Source organism: Mirounga angustirostris, unplaced genomic scaffold (genome assembly GCF_029215605.1).
Source record: "Mirounga angustirostris isolate CCGP_5_RB_7025 unplaced genomic scaffold, mMirAng1.0.hap1 SCAF_11, whole genome shotgun sequence".
Classification (NCBI taxonomy): Eukaryota; Metazoa; Chordata; class Mammalia; order Carnivora; family Phocidae; genus Mirounga; species Mirounga angustirostris.
Window position 1 is genome coordinate 10118861 of NW_026991719.1, and position 14976 is coordinate 10133836.

General features: G+C 43.4%; 1 long non-coding RNA gene and 1 pseudogene across 1 annotated transcript in view; both read left to right on the forward strand.

The window, feature by feature from the left end:
• Window positions 1-2179, forward strand: part of LOC135361902 (uncharacterized) — a 137985-nt gene extending 135806 nt beyond the window's left edge. The window contains exon 3 of the long non-coding RNA XR_010406034.1: window positions 714-2179. This is a non-coding gene — a long non-coding RNA (uncharacterized LOC135361902). The remainder of the gene's footprint in view (window positions 1-713) is intronic.
• Window positions 2180-2773: 594 nt separating this feature from the next.
• On the forward strand, window positions 2774-2846 carry LOC123851262 (U4 spliceosomal RNA; annotated as a pseudogene).
• The last annotated feature ends 12130 nt before the right edge of the window (window positions 2847-14976 follow it).

Genomic DNA, 14976 nt, shown 5'->3' on the forward strand with positions numbered 1-14976 from the left:
CTCCTGCCTGTTGGAATCACCTTCACTCCGACAGATCCTAGACACTTTCCAAACAAATGAGTGGGTAAATCATCAACTTTTAACAGAGCCCGAATGTAGTCTTAGATGTATGAAAACTCCAATATGAGCCAAGTAAAGCCAAGGATCTGCTAAAATAATTCCTTTTTATATTCGCCTAACACGTTTTTCTGAGTTTTCTAATTTTTCTCCAGCAGATCTGCATTATTTTTCTTTTTTCTTTTTTTTTTTTTTAAAGATTTTATTTATTTATTTGAGAGAGAGAGCACATGAGAGGGGGGAGGGTCAGAGGGAGAAGCAGGCTCCCCGCCGAGCAGGGAGCCCAATGCGGGACTCGATCCCGGGACTCCAGGATCATGACCTGAGCCGAAGGCAGTCGCCCAACGAACTGAGCCACCCAGGCGCCCCTGCATTATTCTTCTAATCAGGAAAAAAAGAGACTGTGAGAACTAGGTTCGTGTCCACCCATTAGTCCTTCCACTCTGTGGGCCTTCGCTCCTCAGGGGTCAAATGAGAGGTCTAGGCTACACAATGGCTAAATCTATTCCAACCCTGACAACCCAGAATTTGACGAGTCTAATGAAATCAGAGTCAAGATCGAGGAGGGGACCACTAACAAAACCAGTAATAATGTGGCCATAGAACTTTGTTTGCCTCAGCTTGCAAGCTAGCTATTATTTTCTCTGCTTTGACAGATCCAAGAAGTTAAACAATTTCCTGGAGTCATTCCGCTCCCGAGCAGCAGAGCTAGGCTTGGGGCCTGGATCTGTGTGAGTGGAGAGAACATGTTTGTATTTCCAGTATGCTGGCATGCAGGCGGAGGTAGGCCACGGGCTCTAGCTGATCCTTTTCCAGAACAATGAAGACAGCACCTGCTAGTGAGCGGGCCCCGAACAGCAGGGGCGCTCAGGAGGCCTCGCCGCTGGGTTATGGCTGAGGGGCGCCAGAGGCAGCTGCTGCGCATGCTCTCGGCCCTCCTCTGCGCGCGCGCCGAAGGCTGTTTCCCGTGAACCCTGTGTTTCCCGGCCCCCGCGCTGTTTTCCTGGTGGCATGAGGATGTTTGCTGTGCAGACAAGGCCAAGTGTTGGAAAGGCAGCGTTCTGGAAGCAGCAGGCAGCCAGATGACAAACGGGTGTACAGGCACGGTAGCTCCCTTGCCATCCTGGAGAGGCGAACTTGCCAGAACGTCCCCTTCCGGGTGGAGCCCCCGCTGCCCACGGCGGTGGCCGAGGCCACGGCCAGCCTTCATTTGTCTCCCTCCCCCTCCCAGCGGTTCAAGTCCTCCTCCCCTCCGGCGAGCTCTCCTGGGACCACCTCCCGGGATTGCCCTCACACCCTTGCCTCCAGAAAACCCACAGTCTGACACCGGGAAAGGCACCGACCGTGAGGAGGGAACTCAGGAGAATCAGACCCGTTGTTTTGTATCGAATGGAAAACAGTACATCACTCATTCTAGTTCGTGTGCGGGTTTGATTTCTTATCCACAGACCAGGGTGCTCCTGGATTCCTGCAGGTCATTTTGAGCGGGTGAGCCCAAGAGGCCTGCATCGTCCATCCGCACGCACGAGCACCAGGGAACTGCGCTTGAGCTTTTCTCCGGACCACACAGGGCCTGGCCACTGTGAACTGCACGGAGAGCCTCGGTCTGTGACGACGTGTGGGCCCAAGGGCCGCGGGCCGTGGGGGGGGGCGAGGGGGGGCGCACAGAGAAGAGGGGATGTGCTCGCGCAAGGCCGCGGAGCTTTCCTGCGCACAGATCGCCCCTCTCCCTCCCTCCTTCCCGACCTCCAAAGCCAGAGGCCGCTCTTCTGCCCACAGCCTTCCTCCCCTTCGGGCTGCTCCCAGACCCATCAGCGCTGCTTCAGGCCCCGCCGGAAGCCTTGCCGCCTCCTACAGATTTGGAAAGGGATTCTTTCTGCTCTTCTGCAACCTCTCACCAAATATGCCTGGGAATTGCGTACTCGAAGAACCGAGGAACCCAGAAAAAGACAAATGCCCAGCACTCTTGCTCGACTTGCACGGGCCGCAGTCAGGCGTCAGGACCTGCGCGTGCGCACACGTGCAAGCGAAGAGCCACGAGGAGACGAGCGTGAGCAAGGTAAGGGGGAGGGTGGGGGCGGCTGCCAATCAAGGCCATTGTTTTCACGTGGATGGTGGAGAGTATGGCCATAAACCCTGCTTCTTTCCCATAGTCCCTTGCTTTGAATTCGGGTCAAATTCGAGTGTGAAAGTGAGACGGAAGGTGGATTTGACAGCCCTTCCATTAATCCCACTAGCTGTGCTCTCCTGCACTACTGTAAGCTGGAATTTTCTATCAGGGCTGTCCCAGCAGCTCCGGCTCATCTCCATTCAGAGGAATGGGGTCGTTGATTTTTAAGGAGGGCGCCCTCCACTGACGTCGCATTTCGCTTCTAGATGGACTCTTCGGGTCTCAAAGGCTCCAAGACTCTAGGTATTTTTTATCTTTTTGGTCACTGTCTCACCTCACGTATCAAATCCGTCATTAACGGGGGCATTTGTCCTTTATAGCACCTTTCTCAGTCATATTTCCCCTTCCCTTTCTGTTGCCTCTGCAGGGGGCAGGTCCTTGTTAACATGAAGACCCAGGCTTATTATCTAGATTCTTACTCTAGCATCCTAATGGATTCCCTTAGCGGAGTTTGAGCACTTCCTCAAGGGCAGGGTCATATTAATCTTCAAAAATGCTGATAATGACACAGCACAGCAGCAAGAGCGAGACTCTAAAATATAAGTCAGCTTTGCGCAGTGGCAGAATCGTAGCCAATGAGGTTTATCCGAGGCGCGATTATTGCTAATTAAAACATGTCAGCTCCCGTCATTCCTCTGCTCAAAACCTTCCAGTGACTCCCCATTTCATTCACAGTATAAAAGTCTCTTTTGGGGGCACCTGGGTGGCTCAGGCCTTAAGCGTCCGCCTTCGGCTCAGGTCATGATCCCAGAGTCCTGGGATCGAGCCCCGCGTCGGGCTCCCTGCCGGGTGGGAAGCCTGCTTCTCTCTCTCCCACTCCCCCTGCTTGTGTTCCTTCTCTGGCTGTGTCTCTCTGTCAAATAAATAAATAAATAAAATAAATAAAAGTCTTTTATATGCAGTTCTTTAATTGAGATGTAGTTGACATATAACATATTAGTTTCAGGTGTGCAACATAATGATTCAACATTTGTATATATTGGGAAATGATTAGCACAATAAGTCTGTTACCATCTGTCAGCATGCAGGTACAATTTTTTTTTTGTGACGAGAACTTTTAAGATTTACTCCCTTCGCACCTTTCAAATATGCCAAACATTATTATTAACTGTAGTCGCCATCTGTACGTTATATGGAAGTTTGTACCTTTTGACCCCCTTTACCCATTTGCCCCGCCCCTTGCCTTTGGCAACCACCAATCTGTTCTCTATATCTGAGTTCAGGTTTTGGTTTTGGGGTTTTTTAAGATTCCACATATAAATGAGATCACACAACATGTGTCTTTCATATAGCCCTCAAGGTCCATCCATGTCACAAACAGCAAGATTTCCTTCCTTTTGTTTTTTAAAGATTTATTTATTTGAGAGAGGGTGCAAGAGACAGCAGGAGGGGGGGCAGAGGGAGAGGGACAAGCAGACTCCCCGCTGAGCAGGGAGCCCAATGAGACATGGGGCTCAATCCCAGGACCCTGAGATCATGACCTGAGCTGAAGGTAGATGCTTAACCGACTGAGCCACCCAGGTGCCCCAAGATTTCCTTCTTTATTATGGCTGAATAATATTGCATTGCATCTATACAGCTGACCCTTGAATGATGCCAAGGTTGAGAGTGCTGACCCCCTGCGCAGGCAGAAATCCACATGTAATTTTTTACTTCCCCAAAACTTAACTACTAATAGCCCACTGTTGACTAGAAGCCTTACCAATAACACAGTCAATTAACATGCATTTTGTATATTATATGTAATATATACTGTGTTCTTATAATAAGTAAAAGAAAATGTTGAGAAAATCATAAGGAAAATACATTTATAGTACTGTTGTGTTTATCGAAAAAAATCCACATATAAGTGGACCCACGGAGTTCAAACCCATGTTGTTCAAGGGTCAACTGGAGGGGCACCTGGGGGGCTAAGTCCGTTAAGTGTCTGCCTTGCGCTCAGGTCATGATTCCAGGGTCCTGGCATCGAGCCCCGCATCGGGCTCCCTGCCCAGAGGGAGCCTGCTTCTCCTTCTCCCTCTGCCGCTCCCCCTGCTTGTGCTCTCTTTCTGTCAAATAAATAAAATCTTTTTTTTTTTTTAAAGGGTCAACTGTATATACCACATCTTATTCATCCATTCATCCACCATTGGACGCTTAGGTTGCTGCCATGTCTTGGCTATTGGAAATGATGCTGCAGTGAACATGGGGGTGCATACGTGTTTTCAAGTCAGCGTTTTCATTTCCTTTGGATAAATACACAGAAGTGGGGTTGCTGGATCATATGGTATTTCTATTTTTAATTTTTTGAGGCACCTCCCTCCTGTTTTCCTTCTTGGGGGCACCAATTTACATTCCCATCGGGGAATGCACGGGGTTCTCTTTTTCTCCACATTCTTACAAACACCTGTTGTTTCTTACTTTTTTCTGGTACTAGCCATTCTGACAGGTGTAAGGTGATAGCTCAGTGTGGTTTTGATTTGCATTTCCCTGATGATGAGTGATGTTGAGCATCTTTCCGTATACCTGTTGGCCATCTGAATGTCTTTTTTGAAAAAATGTCTATTCATTTGCTATTGAGCTGTATGAGGTTTTTTTTATATTTTGGGTATTAACCCCTTATCAGCTAGATGATTTGCAATTATTTTCTCCCATTCAGTAAGTTGCCTTTTCATTTTGTTGAGGGTTTCCTTTTTGCTGTGTGAAAGCTTTTTAGTTTGATGCAGTCCCATTTATTTAGTTTTGGTTTTTGTTGCCTTTCCTTTTGGTGTCAAATTAAAAAAAAAAAAATGTTGTCAAGGCCGATATCAAGGAGTTTACCACCTAAATTTTTTTCTAGGAGTTCTATTGTTTCAGGTCTTACGCTCAAGTCTTTAATCCATCTTGAGTTAATTTTTGTGTATGGTTAAAATAGTGGTCCAGTTTCATTCTCTTTCATGAGGCTGTGCAGTTTTTCTAGCAGTGTTATAAATTCCCATTATGTATTCTTGGCTCCAAACATTTATGTGGCTATAAATTAATGGACCACATTTGTATGGGTTTATTTCTGGGCTCTCTTATTCTGCTCTGTTGATCTATGTGTCTGTTTTTATGCCAATACTATACTGTTTTAATTCCTATAGCTTTGTAATATAGTTTAAAATCAGAAAGTATAATGCTTCCAGCTCTGTTCTTCTTTCTCAAGATTGTTTGGGCCATTTGGGATCTTTTGTGGTTCCATACAAATTTTAAGATTGTTTGTTGTATTTCTGTAAAAAATGCCATTGGAATTTTGATAGGAATTGCATTGAATCTATACATTGCATTAGGTAGCATGAACATTTTGACTATTAATTCTACTGATCCACAAGCATGGAACATCTTTCCATTTATTTGTGTCTTCGTCAATTTCTTTGTTCAATGTCTTACAGTTTTCAGTGTACAAGTCTTTTACATCCTTGGTTAAATTTATTACTAGGTATGTTATTTTTTAAGCAATTGTGAATGGGATTGTTTTCTTAATTTCTCTTTCTGATAGCTTGTTATTAATGTATAGTAATGCAACAGATTTTTGTATGTAGACTTTGTGGCCTGCAGCTTTACCAAATGTGTTTATTAGTTCTAACAGGTTGTGGGGTTTTTTGATTTTGTTTGGTGGAGTCTTTAGGGTTCTCTATATATAATGTCATCTACAAATAGTGACAGTTTTATTGCTTCCTTTCCAACTCGATGTCTTTTATTCTTTTTCTTGCCTAATTGTTCTGGCTGGACCTTCTAAAACAATACTGAATACAAGCAGTGAGAGTGGGCATCTTTGTCTTGTTCCTGATCTTAGAGGAAAAACTTTCAGCTTTTTACCATTGACTATGATGTTAGCTGTGGGCTTGTCATATATGACCTTTATTATGTTGAGTTACATTCCCTTTATACCCACTTTGTTGAGAATTATCATTAATGGATGTTGAATTGTGTCAAATGTTTTTTCTGCATATATTGAGATGATCATCTGACTTTTATCCTTCATTTTGTTAGTGACTGATTTGCATATGTTGAACCATACTTTCATCTCTGGAATAAATCCCATTTGATCACAGTGTTAATCCTTTTAATGAATTGTTGAATTTGGTTTGCTAATATTTTGTTGAGGATTTTTGCATCTGTGTTCATCAGGGATGTTGGCCTGTAATTTTCTTGTGATGTCCTTGTCTGGTTTTGATGTCAGGGTAATTCCAGTCTCATAAAATGAGTTTGGAAGTATTCCCTCTTCTTTTTTTGGAAAAGCTTGAGAAGGATTGATGTTAATTCTTCTTTTAAATGTTTGGTAGAATTCACCAATGAAGCCATCTGTCCTGTACTTTTGTTTATTGGGAGGTTTTGATTATTGATTCAATCTTCTGACTAGTAATTGGTCTGTTCAGATTTTCTATTTCTGCATGATTCAATCTTGGTAGGCTATATGTTTCTAGGAATTTGTTCATTTCTTCTAGGTTGTCCAATTTGTTGGTGTATAATTGTTCATAGTAGTCTCATATGATTTTGTATTTCTGTGGTATCAGTTGTAACATCTTGTCTTTCATTTTTAATTTTATTTTTTTGGGTCCTCTTTTTTTTTTCTTGCTGAGCCCAGCTAAACATTTATCAGTTTTATCTTTTCAAAAAGCCAGCTCTTAGTTTCAAAAAACCAGCTTCTTAGTTTGATCTTTTCTGTTGCCCTTTTAGTCTCTATTTCATTTATTTTCGCTCTGATCTTTGTTATTGCCTTCCTTTTACTAACTTTGGGTTTCATTTGTTCATTTTCTAGTTCCTTGACATGTAAAGTTAAGTTGTTTATTTAAGATCTTTCTTCTTTTTTTTTTTTTAAACAATTTATTCTTTAAGTAAACTCTATGCCCAACATGGGGCTCAAACTCACAACCCCAAGATCAAGAGTTGCATGCTTTACCGACTGAACCAGCCAGGTGCCCCTTTCTTATTTCTTGAGGTGGGCATTTATTGCTATGAACTTTCCCCTTAGAACTGCTTTTGCTGTACCCAATAAGTATTGGTATGCTGCATTTCCATTTTCACTTGTCTTAAGATATTTTTTTATTTCTCTTTTTATTTCTTCTTTGATCCATTGATTGTTCAAGAATATGTTGTTAAATCTCCACATATCTGTGAATTTTCCAGGCTTCTTTTTGTAATTGATTTTAGACCACTGTGGTCAGAAAAGGTACTTGGTATGATTTCAGTCTTCCTAAATTGATACTGGAGAATAATCCATGTGCACTTGAGAAGAATGTGTATTCTGTTACTTTTGGTTGGACTGTTCTAAATATGCCTGTTTCCCCCCAACCCAGGGTCTTTTTTTTTTTTTAACAATTTTAAAATTTAAATTGAATTAATTAACATATAATGTATTATTAGTTTCAGAGGTAGAGTTCAGTGATTCATCAGTCTTATACAATACCCAGTGCTCATTACATCACATGCCCTCCTTAATATCCATCACCCAGTCACCCCATACCCCGTACCCCCCCCCCCCTTCCAGCAACCCTTGGTTTCTTTCCTATGATTAAGAGTCTCTTATAGCTAAATATGCCTGTTAAGTTCATCTGGTCTAATGTGTCATTTAAGGCCAGTGTTTCCTTATTGATCTGTCTGGATGATCTCTCCATTGATGTAAGTGGGTATTAAAAGGCCCTATCATTATTGCTGTCTATTTCTCCTCTTAGGTCTATTAAATTTTGCTTTATATATTTAGGTGCTTCTATGCTGAGTTCATAAATATTTACAAATGTTATGTCCTCTTGTATTGACCCCTTTATGCAATGACCTTCTTTGTCTCGTTATAGTCTTAAAGTCTATTTTGTCTGATAGAAATTTAGCTACCCCAGCTTTCTTTTGTTTTTCATTTACATGGAATATTTTCCATCCCTTCACTTGTAGTCAAAGTCTTCATGACAGCCTACAAAGCCCTACATTACCTCTCTGAGCTCCTCATCTACAGTGCCCCCCCAGCACAATCTTCTCCACACCAACTTTGCTGTTCCACATACATTCCCACCATAGAACCTTTGTTCTAGTTGTTTCCTCTTGTTACTTGGAATACTCCCATGGTAACCATCCTCCAAGATGGCCCCCAGTGAATCTCACCTGCTGGTATTCATGCCCTTGTATAGTCCCCTTTCATGCTGAATAGAGCCAACCAGTGTAACCAGTAGGATGCTACAGCAATGATGGCTTGTGACTTCTGAGGCTAGGTCATAAAAAACATTATGACTTCTGTATTCCTCTTGCTTGGATCCCTGGCTCTGGGGGAAAGCCACCCACCCTGTCATGAGGATGCTCACACAGCCCTGTTGAGAGGCCCATGTGGTGAGGAATGAAGACCATCCAGTAACAGACACATTAGCCTGCCGGCCATGTGGATGAGCCCCCTTCTCTAGTCACGTCTTCATATGATTGCAGCCCCAGTCAACATCTTGACTACAGTCTTGGGAGACATTCTGAGTCAATTAAGCTGCTTCTGAATTCCTGACCCACAGGAATTATGAGATAATAGATCCTTATTATTGCTTAAAGCTTCTAAATTCTGGGGTGATTTGTTTTCCAGCAGTACATAATACAACCCTTCCCCCCTCCAGATGCTGACTTGGTTAATGCCTTCACCTCCTCAAATCCTTTCTCAAATCTCACTTATCCAGTGATGTCTACCCTCAGCATTCTTTTTTTTAAGATTTTCTTCCTTCCTTCCTTCCTTCCTTCCTTCCTTCCTTCCTTCCTTCCTTCCTTTCCTTTCCTTTCCTTTCCTTTCTTTTTTTCCTTTCCTTTCCTTTCTTTTCCTTTCTTTTCTTTTCATCCTTTTCCTTTTCTCTCCTTTCTTTTCTTTTCATCCTTTCTGGGATGTGGAGGAAGTGAGGTATGCCTAGTCAGGAAACTTTCTACACGATCCTTTACTACTTCTGTTAAGGCTCTGAGGTTCTGCAGGTTACTGCAGCTAGTGTTAGTTGCCCTAATATGGTGACATGAGGGGAATTTTAACAGGGCAGCGGGCATAGTGACCAGACTGTGGTGGGCTTAGAAGTAAAGGGAGGGGCAGGGGTGCCTGGGTGACTCATTCGATTACGTGTCTGACTCTTGATTTCAGCTCAGGTTGCAGTCTCAGGGTGGTGAGTTCCAGTCCCATGTTGGGCTCCACGCTGGGTGTGGAGCCTACTTAAAAAAAAAAAAAAAAAAGGGAAAAGAAAAAAGAAGTAAAGGGAGGGGCAAGCAAGTGGAGACAATCTGGACAATCTCCAGAGGGGAACTCAGCTATGAAGTGTCATTTGTCAACATTTCCAGTAGCAGGGGGAATGAATGAGGGCTTTGGTTTTGAGGATATGAAGTGGGGGTTCTGGCCTACCGTTCTTACCATATCCATATATAAAGAGCTTCCTCACTCTTGTTCACAGATGCATAGCATTCCATTGTATGAATCTACAATACTTCATTAATCACTAGTTAACTAATCACTAATCAACTAGCTAATCACTAATCAACATTTAGATTGTTTTAAATCTTTTGCTATTAAAGGGGTGCAGGATGAGGCACCCCAAAATGTGCCACTTTGACATAAAGATCTTTTTGAGTTAAAAGTAATAAGCAGGAAAGGTGCTCTGCCTCCCCCATGACTGCCTACATTTACATTGGAAAGGAGAGCCTGCAACAGGAGGGGAAGTATGCACAGAGGCCTCTTTTACAGAAGGAACTCATCTGCATTATAGAACAATCTTGTTTTTCCAAACATCTCCTTTCACCTCTTGCTAATGAGTTTTCTCCCCTTTGTGTCAGCAGGCCCCTACTTTTTTCCTTAGCTCATATAAGCTTCTTGGTGCCTCACTGTCTTTGGAATTCCATGTCTGTGTGGATTCCTCATATGTACATCTATTAAATTTGATTTTCTCCTGTTAATCTGTCTCATATCAGTTTGATTCTAAGTCCAGCTAGAAGGGCCATAGGGCAGAAGATTTTCCTCCTCGACACTATTCTAAACATATATTACATTTTATGTATGTATTCTATATATATCTTAGTATTCTATAATATATGACTTCAATTTACCAATTTCACATGACTTTATCAACTTCATGGACCTCAGATTTTACTGTATGCACGTTGATAAAATATTGAAGGATTTTAAGTGAAAGAAGAAATCCCATTTATTTTGTCCAGTGAGGTCGCCTAGATTGAAAGCAAAGAACCTGAAAAGCCAGTGAGAAAGATGGAGAATGACCACAAAAAGGACAAAAAAGATAAAAATTATGTTTATTAAGAAATTTGGCTATGCATCAAAACAGAGAAACAGCCTTCCTCACACAATTCTCAATAATCGAGTCTGGTGGGGGGATGGGGTAACTGGGTGATGGGCATTGAGGAGGGCATGTGATGTAAGGAGCAGTGGGTGTTCTGTGCAACTGATGAATCACTGAACTCTACCTCTGAAGCTAATAATACACTATATGTTAATTGAATTTAAATTAAAAAAAAAATCAAGTCTGTGTCCCGAAATTTTTCCTGATACTGTCTGAGCTTCTAGAATTTAGAGCACAAGCTACCTACTGCAACTTGCCTGGGTGGGCCCTGACAAGAGAAAGAAGCCAGTTGTGTTCTTTCATCATATGGTTTTCATACCAAGGCTGGTCTATTACTTAGCAAACATAGGGCCAGTCAACCTCTAGAGCCTGAGCTTATCAAAACCCCATTTCTACGAGTTTAAAGACTCAAAGTCCAGATTTTTCCAAGTTCTAAAAGCGTTGCCCCCAAGGAGGGCTGGCAGCAGTCCCATGAGAACGATTTACTTAAGTCACTAGAAGAATGTTTAAATTTCTAAATCCTTGCCAGTGTCTATATTCGATTCATGCGGGCCTACCTAATATTTGATTGAGGCCTGACGTGTATATTGCCTGGGGAATGCTTTGATAGGGGTGGGAATTGGGGTGCTACAGTAGGGATGTAGTTCTTCATTTCTTTTACCATTGCATAGTTTCATTTTAGAAAAATAGATTTTTGTAACCCACTGACACATCTGTTGGCCACATGAAGGTCAAATCCAGATCTGTACGAATTAGAATAATTTTGCATCTCTCTCAGGAAATTAGGCAATTAAAAGAAAGGCAAACCTCAAGGGAAATTTCTCCCTCTTCTTACAGATATATATTAATTGTAGTGTCTGATTAATGAGCCTCAGATATGAGTCTGGGGGCCCTGGTGTGTTCTTGGCTCTCACCAGCATGCTGCTTCCTGTGGGAAATGCAGAGAGTTCAAATCCCTCATGGTTCAAAATAATCTCACATGTGTTAAAGAACCAAAGCTTTGATTGCTAGCTGCTCACATGGAGACCAGCACATACGTGAGAACCGCTGGGGTCCAGCTTTTCAGATAGACGATTATAATTCTTCAGAGGATATTTGCATTCATTTTTTTTTCTTAGTTTTATGAAGTTAACATGATACGTGATCTGAAAATTAGTTCTCTAAGCTGTCAGGAGCAGCCACTGTCCTGGCCTGGTTCAGGTGATGCCATCCTCGGGACAGGTAACCAGTGTCCCCTTTTTCAATCAGGTGGACATTTAGGGAGATGGGCTGATTGAGTTCAACTCAGTTGCTTCTCACTATTTATAGGCCCTGGAAACAAAGCATGCATTCCCATGCCTTCCATGTCCTGACCGTGATCCTGGAGCAGGATCACGGCCAGTTTAGGACCTCCGGATGACTTGTTTACTGAGAGAAACTTCCAGATCAGGAAAAGAAACTGATGGCCATACTTGCCCTTCAAAACTTTCACAGCAAGACAGAGTGTCTCACTTGAATTTTTTTTGATGATGATGATCTATACTGAATCACATTCATAGAACTACTACTGACTGAGCTCCTGTTCTAGAAGCTGCAAACTTGGGGAGAGAAACTGGAAATATGCTTGCATTATAAGCAAAGGAGACCCCATAAATCTTTATGTCCTGCCCCAGGGCCAGAGACATGAAAGAGGGCCTTCCCAGGTCAATGATACCTCTGATATGCCTAGTCACAACTATAGACCAAAAAATGCCATTACAGGGGTGCCTGGGGGGCTTGGTTCGTTAAGCATCTGCCTTCAACTCCGATCATGATCCCCCAGGGCCTGAGATTGAGCCCCACATCAGGCTCCCCGCTCTGTGGGGAGCCTGCTTCTGCCTCTGCCCCCTGCTCATGCTCGCTCTCTCTCTCTCTCTCTCGCTATCTCTCCCTCTCTTGAATAAATAAATCTTTTTTTTTCAAATGCCATTACATTCTGGCCCAAAAATGCAGTCCCCATCCTCCACCCCCTCCACTGCCAAGTAAATAGTGAATGAGCAAAAACTCAACCTACCACTTCAGAAAATTATTAGTCCGTTTTCAGTGATATTTATCTATTATGCCATCACCTGCAGCTTCATTCGGGGGCAGAAATGATGACTCTTATTGGTACTGTCGCAGAATTTGGAATGCTCATTAAATATTGCTAAAATAATATGAGCATGTGATAGTGAATCACAGCTGTTAAACCAGTCCAACTTCCTCCCCATCTCCTAGTCAGTTTGTGTTCTGTAAGGGCAGCCAGCAAGCTGAAATACATACCTCCTTTGTTGTCTGTCTCAAACCATGATTGGGAACACTTCTAACCATGTGATGGCATGATATGAGCCTCTGCTACTGTTTCTGCTTTCTCAGTGGCCCTACCCTTACTCTCCTCTAGGCAGGCAGCCTCGTTTCCCTCAGGGGAGTGATGACATAGGCAAAAGCAACTAACCAAGTAGTCAAAAGTTGTGGCTTCCCACAGCCGAGGCCTGGGTATGACATGAAGCCCAGGATGCACGGCAGAGAAGGGCCCTGTTGCTCCATGCTCAAGCCTGGAGAAAATGACCTGGGATGCCGGGCAGGAAGAGAGCCAGAAGGCAATTGAGAATTGTTTTGATGCCAGTGAGTCACTTAGGAGGTCTGTGCCCTTGAGCAGGCTGAATCAGGGCAAATAGGAGGGAATCACATAAGACCAGCCTGGTTTGGAGATCTGAGTACAAAGGGTAACTGTGCCCTGTCCATGGTTAAAAGTAAAGTGGGCAGGAAGGCTCCAGGGTTCCCTGTTTCAGCTTGCTAAGGAAGCGGAAGAGACATCCATTTGTGGTGTCTGTAGGAAGGGCAAGGCAGCCTCCGAGAGTTTCTCAGAGCCCTGAGATGGCCAAGAATCACAGAATGTTCCCCCATGCCAGGGAGGGATATGGTCATGGTACCATAAGCCAGTGAACCTCAAGAAGTCTTTTTTTTTTTTTTTAAGATTTTATTTATTTATTTGAGAGAAAGAGTGAGAGAGATCATGTGCAGGGGGGAAGGGTAGAGGGAGAAGCAGACTGTCTGCTGAGCCAGGAGCCCAATGTGGGACTCGATCCCAGGACCTTGGGATCATGACCTGAGCTGAAGGCAGACACTTAAATGACTGAGCCACCCAGGCGCCCTAAACCTCCAGAAGTCTTAAAGTTGGAAACATGGGGAGACAGAATGGTGACAGGAATGCTCAGGGACCAAAGAGCGGAGGAGAATAAGGCCAATTGGTCAGCACCAGGAAAAAGAGGCCCAGTGATAGCCCGAGATAGCAGACTGGTTTTCCATCCTCTAGGAGAAAGGACCCAAAGGAGGTTAGATTCTATTACTTGACATTTTATTCAGGGGCTAGGATTCCCAGCAGAAATCTAGAAATACAGGCACACCTTGTTCTATTGTGCTTTGCTATACTGTGCTTCACAGATACTGAGGTTTTGTTTTGACTGAAGATCTGTGGCAACGCTGCATAGAGCAATTCTGTCGGCGCCCTTTTCCCAACAGCGTGTGCTCACTTCATGTCTCTCTGTCACATTTTGGTCATTCTCACAATATTTCTTTTTTTTTTTTTTTTTAAGGATTTTATTTATTTATTTGACAGAGAGAGACACAGCGAGAGAGGGAACACAAGCAGGGAAGGTGGGAGAGGGAGAAGCAGGCTTCCCACCGAGCAGGGAGCCCAATGCGGGGCTCGATCCCAGGACCCTGGAATCATGACCTGAGCCGAAGGCAGACGCTTAACGACTGAGCCACCCAGGGGCCCCGATTCTCACAATATTTCAAACTTTTTCTTTATTATTCTATTTGTTGTGGTGATCTGTGACGTGATTATGACTCACTGAAAGCTCAGATGATGGTTAGCATTTTTTTTCGCCAGAAAGTATTTTTTGATTAAGGTATGTATATTAGCTTTTTAAAGCATAATGCTATGGCACACTTCATCAACTACAGTATGGTGCAAGCAGAACTTTCTATGCACTGGGAGACCAAAACACTCACTTGATTGGCTTTATTATGATATTCGCCTTATTACGGTGGTCTGGAATTGAGCCTGCAATATCTCTGAGGTGTGCCTGTCCCTGGTTTCCTGGAGAAGACAAACTGGAGCAGATGGATAGCAAAGTGGACTGTATTCTCTCCAGCAAGGCCATGAAGTCAGTTCTGAGGATGAATGAGCCATGGCAAGGAACAGCAGAAGGAGAGGAAAAAATACAGAGACCGCGCGGAAGGAAGAAAGGGACACTGAGGGTGAAGTGCACTGCTTGGTGGGTCCTAGACACAGGAGCAAAAAGGTGGTGGAAGAAGAGGAAAGGGAGGAAGCAGGGTCAAGGGCACATGGACCTGCAGGGGCTGATTATTTTGAACTTACCCTTCATTTCCACGATGGAAGAGCTAGATTATATAGATTTCGAAGTGCGAGGGAGTGCTGAGTGGAGGAGATAC